This window comes from Lipotes vexillifer, unplaced genomic scaffold (assembly GCF_000442215.2).
Source record: "Lipotes vexillifer unplaced genomic scaffold, Lipotes_vexillifer_v1.1 scaffold1062, whole genome shotgun sequence".
NCBI classification, from domain to species: domain Eukaryota; kingdom Metazoa; phylum Chordata; class Mammalia; order Artiodactyla; family Lipotidae; genus Lipotes; species Lipotes vexillifer.
Window position 1 is genome coordinate 89,185 of NW_006772550.1, and position 7,645 is coordinate 96,829.

At 40.8% G+C, this 7,645-nt stretch overlaps 1 protein-coding gene across 1 annotated transcript in view; it reads right to left on the minus strand.

Annotated features, from left to right (window-relative positions):
- CCSER2 (coiled-coil serine rich protein 2) overlaps positions 1–7,567 on the minus strand; it is a 44,657-nt gene extending 37,090 nt beyond the window's left edge. The window contains 1 exon segment of the mRNA XM_007472307.1: positions 7,348–7,567. The gene's annotated coding sequence lies outside the window, so the exon portion shown is untranslated.
- Between the last annotated feature and the right edge of the window lie 78 nt (positions 7,568–7,645).

Below are 7,645 nucleotides of genomic sequence, written 5' to 3' on the forward strand. Positions count from 1 at the left end.
TGGCCTGTAAGGCCATATATGATCTATTTTGCACTCCCACTACCATCCCTTTGGCCCCCTCACCCACCTCTCTGGCCTCATCTTCCACCAATCATTCCTCACAAGGCCTCCAATGATCTATTTATCACTCCTCAAACAGGACAAGCATGCTTCAGACAAAAGACATCTGCACTCTTATTCCATCTTCCTCAAATGCTCTCCCCTAATATCTGTAAAATTAGATCACAACCTCACTTCTTCCACATCTCTGCTCACCACTGATCACTGCAGCATCCCCCACGTTCTTTCCACCTTATTCTGCTTTGTTTTTTTCCACAGCAGTATAATAGCTGACATATTGCATACATACTTGTTTATTTTCTGTATCTTATTATTAGAAAATAAGTTCCACAAGGTCAGAAAATGTGTTTTCTTCACTGCACCATTACTAGCAAGTGCCCAGCTGGTATTTGTTGAATGGAAAGATGGCATGAATGAGGAAAATCCAGATTCAGGATCTGGTCTCAAAGCCTGGGTTGAGGAAACTTACAGTGTAGAAATCCTCAAGTAGTGAAAAAAACATCAACTGCAAAAGTGGCCACAACAATGGCCAAGTCTACAAGTCTAGCTGATGCCAATAATAAATAAGGGCTGACAAGTCCAGACTATCTTAAAATAAAGAAAATAAGCTTGAGATAAAATGTTTAAATAAAAATAAAAGAAAGAAGAAGAAATGGCCATCCCTGCCTCGCTATTCCCTGTAAAGAAATACCACCTGGATAATGTTTCCTGTAAGCTGGCCTACCAAGTTAGACCAAAATATTACCAGACCCATTCTACACACTTAAATAGCTAGGAAGAGTCCCTGCTTTTCTAAGGTATGGGCTTCTGAGAAAATTGTAACTCCCAACCCTAACACTGGCTGCCAAGACATAATGGTCAGAGAAAGCTCTCAAATTTCCCCAAAGCACTCAGGCTGCAACCAAATATCATTAATGTAATGACAACAACAATTCAAATTACCTTCTGGTGTCTGCCTATCTTCATTTTCTCTAGTGTATGCACTAGGGTATCTGTCATCAAGAGACTATGGTATCTTGATATGGGGGGAGGGAGGTGTGTGGAGGGGGGAGAGGGAGAGAGAGAGAAAGAGAGGGAGGGAAAGGGAGAAATTCAAAGAAACAGGACCTGGATTTATTTTTTTCCATTTTAAACAGAGGTAGATTGCCAGGGAATAGAAAGCATCTGTTAAGATACAAGATGTCACCTGGGCTCTTCAATATGACAGCAAAACAGAGATCACAGAAGAACCAAAACCCTGAGAAATCCAGCATTCCTCAGCTAAAGAGCTGTCTTGCATCTCCCATTACCATACATAGAATTGAAGAGATGGTGCAGGAGACCATGCCAAAATGGACAGCTGAGAGCAGTAATGGGGGAGGGAAGAGTGGTAACAACCATGGAAAAGCAGGGGAGAGGAATAATTACCCATATTTTTTCTCTTTTCCCCCTTCCTATTCTACTTACCAAGTACAGAAGAAACTGGGCAGATGAATACAAGGAAGGACAACACAGACAGTGAAGGATAACGATGCTCTGAAGCAAAAGGTAGCAGAAGAAATCATGCACAAATTCCTTTTCTAAGTCACTCTTCGAAAAACAAACATGAAGTTATGAATTGACCGAGGAAATTTAAAATTTAAAATAAATTCCCACACCTTAGATAATGACAGAACTATACGAAGAGAAGAGAGATTCTTAATTATTTAGAATGATGGTCCTGGGGCATTTTTAAGATCAACAATCCTAAAAGATGATCTAAATATTTTCAAACTAACTTACTGATCAACATGGGAAAGGTGAAAATCTTTCACTTTCATGGATGCAGGCTTTAAGAATTCTCTGGCTTCCCAATGGCTCCAAATCTCAAAATAACCAATTTGAAGTCAGAGAGGTAATTCTGGGAGCATTCAAAGGCAATCAACTCAGCAGAGAAGAGCTAAAAACTCAGAGATTACACCTATCATACTCTTGATTGGTCAATTCACTTAAAAAGAAAGGAGCGTCCTGATTAGTTGCTCTCTATAGGCTGAGCCACGCCCCAGCATCAGCACCTGTAGCAAGATGGTAGAAGCTAAAAGAGGGCACAGGATACTCTTAGAAAGCAGGGGGGGGGGGGGGACAAAGGAAAGACGATTTAACACCACACAGCCACTGGCCATCAGCAAACCACACTAGGGCACACGAACCAAAACTGTTTGTAGCGTGAGGTGGCATTCCGTGTTTACTTCTGTGCGAATACTTCCCTCTCCTTAAGGCTCCTCTTCTAATCCTGCACTGATGGCTCTTCCCCCTTCTCCCTGACAACTGTCACTCTCTAGAGCTTCTCTTCCTCCAGCCACTTTTTGATTTTGGTGATCTGGTGTCTCCTACCCCCGGTTCAGTCTCTTGCCATCTTCCTGAATTAGCTCATCCTGTATTAGCTCATGCTTTCTACTCAGTCCCTGTCCTTGACAAGTACATAACCCAGTGGGGGAGGTAGATGTGTCACTAAGTTAGGTACAATAAATCCCAGTCAATGCTATGAAAGAAATATAACAAAGTGCTGTGAGCGCATATTCATCTGTCATTACCCCACTTGATAACGTCCAAATCAACACTCCAGCTTCCCACTCTCTTATCAGTTACTAAGCCCCGTAGCTTTCCGTAATACCCCTGATCTCCACTTCCAACTTGCAGTTTTGGCTTCATTTCTCATTAGACCTATTTCAACCACTTCCTATCAGAAACACAATTCAATATATTTCCACTTTGCCACATCAGCCATCTCCCTAAAGGATGTAACATACTATATCATCCCTTTGCTTTGAAACATCTAATATTTTTCCAGTACCTAAGAGATAAAGTTCAAATCCTTAGCAGAGAAAATAAAGTAATATAATATACTTTTCAAATAGAGCCCTTTAAAAGCAGGCTGTCTGAGTTCTAGTTCCGATGCTTCCTAGCTGTGTTACCTTTGGCGTGTCACCTTACCTCTCTTTCTCATTTGCAAAATGAGGATATGAAAAGAACCTACATCTTAGGGTTGTTATGAGGATTAAGTAAGAAATTCTATCCAAGTACCAGCAAAGTAACCAGCACTCAATCAATGTTAATTACTACACTAGAATGTCTTACTCCCAAAGGAAGAAGATAACCAGGGTTTTATTTTCGTACATTTTAGAATGATTAATAAAAGTTAAATCAGAAATGATCTTCTAGTTAATCCGGAAACAACAAAAACTTCAATTAACCAAAAACTGCTTTCATGAAATTTCTGCCTAAATTTACTATAATTTATTAAAAAACAAGTACCCATTTATAAAAAAAAACTAGGTTAGTTTCGTTTCCTATTCAAGTTCAAGAAGAAAAAAGGCAGCAGTTTACCAATGGAAACTCATTTAGATATTTATAAGAATGTGATTCTCTATAGTATAAAATCCACAAAAATTAAATGCAATCTCAATTGCATATATTATTGTTAAAGATATATACATATAACAAAAAGAACCATAGAAGCTTAAGAAAATAAAAATATGCATCAGATGGTAGAGTGACATTTGTTCGTAGATCTCACAATCAAAAGATGAAATCACACACAAAAAATTGTCAATGATTTTTTTTGGTTTTTGTTGTTGTTGTCAATGATTTTAATAATTTTAAAACTGCAAAGTCTACAACAATAAAAATAAAACAGATCACAAACATATTTCAAGAGAATAATATATTTATGATGCTAGGTACTACTGAAAATTGGTAAGAAGAGTCCAGTAATTTATGGGCAAAGGACAAACAATTCATACAAAGGAGAAAATAAAATGAGAGAAATACTGCACTTCCTTTTCTATTGTGAATAGTGATCTTAGACAGCAGGTACCCTTATACCCATTTGAAAAAAAAAAAGTTAAAAACAAAAGCCTGTAAAAGATAAAACTGGTCAACCAAACTGCTGGAAGCAGTAAAAAAAAAAAATACTACCTTTCAGAAACAAACCTAGCAATATTTTTCAAAAGTGACAAAAACCTTCATACCTTTTGACCTTATAATCCTTAGGCTTTAGCCTAAAGAAGCAAAACAAAGGACATCTCCATGTTAACTGCACCCCATGAAAAACGGGAAGCAGCTTAGATGTCCAATAATTATAAATATGTAAATAAATCAACTCACTGTAACACTGTAGAATAATTTAAATATATAAAAACTATAGCAGTAAGAAAACATTAAATATGAAGGCAAATATTGAACTATATGCTGCGATTGCAGTACAAAATCATGTATACATGATGAGAAATGAATAAGAGAATATTTTAAGTTTTTTTTTCCTTATTTCTTTGACCATTAAGTTGTCTGTTGGAATTGACCAGGCCTCCCATAGGAAGTACACATTTCAAAACTAACTTTTCAAAGGCATAAAACCACAATTTTTCTTTTCCAAAAAACCTATCACATAGAAGTAATCAGATAGGCTCTTTTCACGTACAGACTAGCGATACATGTAATTTTAGCCATGCTATTAGCCAGCTGTAACCTTACTTTATTAAATCTCATTTTACCATCAAAATGTAACTGTATGTGGGGGTCTCCATATGGTGAGCAGAAGCCACTTATTAAGGAGCACTCTATCCAGCAATGAGGTCAAAAACCCCAGACGAATGGAATAGTGGAGGTTAGGTTTCTCCTATATCCTCAAATGAATCATCATGTTTCTTAGCCTCAAGGGCTCTAAGACCCTAGAAGCAATAGGCAATTAAGCAGCCAAAGAGATTGAAAGTGGAAGCTGATTTGCTCTCCCTCTGAAAATTGACAACTTCCTCATTTCCCCCCAAAGCACCATGGAATAATGAAAAATACACAAGTGTGACATCAGGAGATGTGGGATACAAGTGACTGAGTAACTTCAAGTAAGTTTCTTGCCCTTTGGGGTTTCAGTCGTTTAATGGGTAAAATTTTTAAAGTTGAAACAAATCTATGAATTCTTTCAAGTTCAATATTCTACTAATAGACCCCTTTAACCAATATACGTCCAACTCTCTCAAAATCTCCCACTCTGATTATAAAACAAGACTTAGAAGTAGGCAACTGGGGGCAAGGACACAGATGGTCAAAAGACCTGGATTGTATCCCAGCTCTGTCCCCTTCTACCTGCATGACCTTGGGCAAATTTCTTTGTCTTAAAGTCCTAAATTAAAGAAACAGCAATACTTACTGGCCATATTCTTTTTATTCTTGTGTCATAAAACATATTGGTTTTTTTCTGTCATAAGTGGGGTTTCATTCCTAACCAGCAACAACAATTTTGACTTTATTCCTGGAAATTTTAAAGTACCTTGTGCAGTCACCTCTTCTAAGTTTTCTAACACTGAAAGAGGTAGTTAATATACTTCACCTATAAACTATATTCAAGATTAGGAACATTCCTCAAAAGTTCATTCAGTAAACAGTTTGTGAGCACCTGTGCCATAAAATAGCATGTGTTAAGAGTTGCAAAGGTCCCTTCCCTTAAGAAGCCCAAAAGTCTGGTGAACACAGCCATATTAACAAATCATTAACTACCAACTGACAAGTACTAACTGCAGAATGTACAATGTACTAATGGATCAGTGAAGACAAGTGAGATAAGATGTCTGGACAAGATTCAGAGGTGATAATTTGGTCAGGTCTTGAAGGGCAAGTTGTTTACTGGATGGAGAATTCTCAATAGAGGCAACAGTGTAAAACCACAAAGGAAGATGACATCTTCAGAGAACTCTAAGTAGTCTTTGTTCAGAGAGGGCAGGCAAAATGGTAGAAGATGAAATGAGAAACAAAGACAAGTACGAGAAATCGTGAAGGGCTCTGACTTGTATCAAATACAGATTATGAAGAGTCACACTGCCAGACTTTTAAACATGAAATCAAAGTCCCCCGTTCTTCCCCAATCAAAGCTGAGTCAAGACAACAAACAGAAAATGAAGGTCTGGATGTGAAAAGGTACAATAAATTGCCTTGTTGTGTTTTTTTAAAAGGAGAGTTCCTGCTGTTCAGGATGGCTTCTAGCAGTTTCCTACTATGGCGTATTAATACAACACTGAAGTAAAACAGTATGAATTACAGCTAAAGGGTTCAAGAAAGTGTGTGTTTACCTAAAGATTATTTGACATCAGTGTTGTTGAGAACACTAAAGAAAACAAGCAAATAAGAAAATACTAAAGATACTAAGTAATAAATTAAGAGAGGCAAACAGTAATAACATCTAAGACTGACTTCAGGCAAAACATTCAGGAATGTTTAAATCCTTGTAATACATATATTGATTACAGATAAGACATGTTTTTTGTGACTATCTTCTGCAGAAGGCAAGTATCTTAAATGCCTTTTGGTTAAAGAAGAGGTGCCACAACCAAACTCTCTTTAAAACTAGTCTAAAAGATGATGCTTAAGAAGAAGAAGAAAAAAAAAACTGGCAAAATTAATAGGTTCCATTAATATTTTAATGCTCAGGAAAAAAAGGGAGAACAGAAATGCCTTTCAAAAGGTTATTTTGGAAAGCCTAAGCTCCATTTATCTCACCAATGGGAGCGAAACACAGACATTCCGATCTGGGACTACGAAGAGTCCCTGCATCAGTAATTTCCACACTGTTCAGGCCTAGTCTAGGAACAGCAAGCCTAACTGGCTGGGTAGCCCACAAAGATGAATTTGCAATTACTGAAATTCAAACTCAAGCTTAGCCGTCAAATGCTCCCTCAAAGGAGTCATTCTCCCTTTGCCTGACAAAAAAGAGTAGGTGCATTAAAATATACATATATATATATGTATAAAAACAGCAGATGTCTAAAAAGGAGAGAGAAGAAGCATCTGAACCTATGGCAACGGTGTGGTCCACCAAAGTTTTGTCTCAGGATGTGTTTAGGGTGTGTCTTTGTTTGGGCCCAGTAATTAAAAAAAAAAAAAAACCCACAGTCATTCGGGGCACCCCGGTACTTGGTACTTTCCCTATCATCCCTCACTAGCATCCTGGCTTTGAAATCACTGGGTATCTCAGCCTCGCCCCGATTTCTCCTTGAGAGAGAGAGGGCCGCAGCCGCAGCGGCCCACGGGCCATGATATGCCAGTCACAGCCCCAGGGGCGAGGGGCGTCCGACCTCCCCGCTCCACGCCTGCCTGGCCTCAGGCGGTTCGCGGAGACTCTAGAGGGTCGCTCCGGAGGGCAGGAGGCCGGAAGACGCCACGGCCCTATCCCGGGCGCCCGGACCTGGGCCCCGGACCGCGCCCCCTGCCCAGGGCTGCCGCGGGCGCTCGCCCCGCCCCGACTCCGGCCCCTGCTCCCGCCCCGACCCCGGCTCTCACCGTGCGGAGGTCGCGCTGCCTCCTCAGCCGCGGCCCGGCTGCGGGTCGCCCAGCGACCTACAGGCCAAAGGACGGCAGGTGAGGCGAGGGGCCGCCCGTCACATCCCCGCTGGCCCAGCCGCCCGACCCACAGCAGCCAGCATCACGTCCACGGCCTGAGGGAGCGCTGGACTCCAGAGCCACCGCGCCCCCTCCCTCGGCTGGCGCCCGCCTGGACTCCGCCCTCCGGGGCCCGCGAACCGCGCGCGCGCAGCCCCGCCCCCCCCGGGGGCCCCCCCGCAGGGCCGCGCCCCACGAG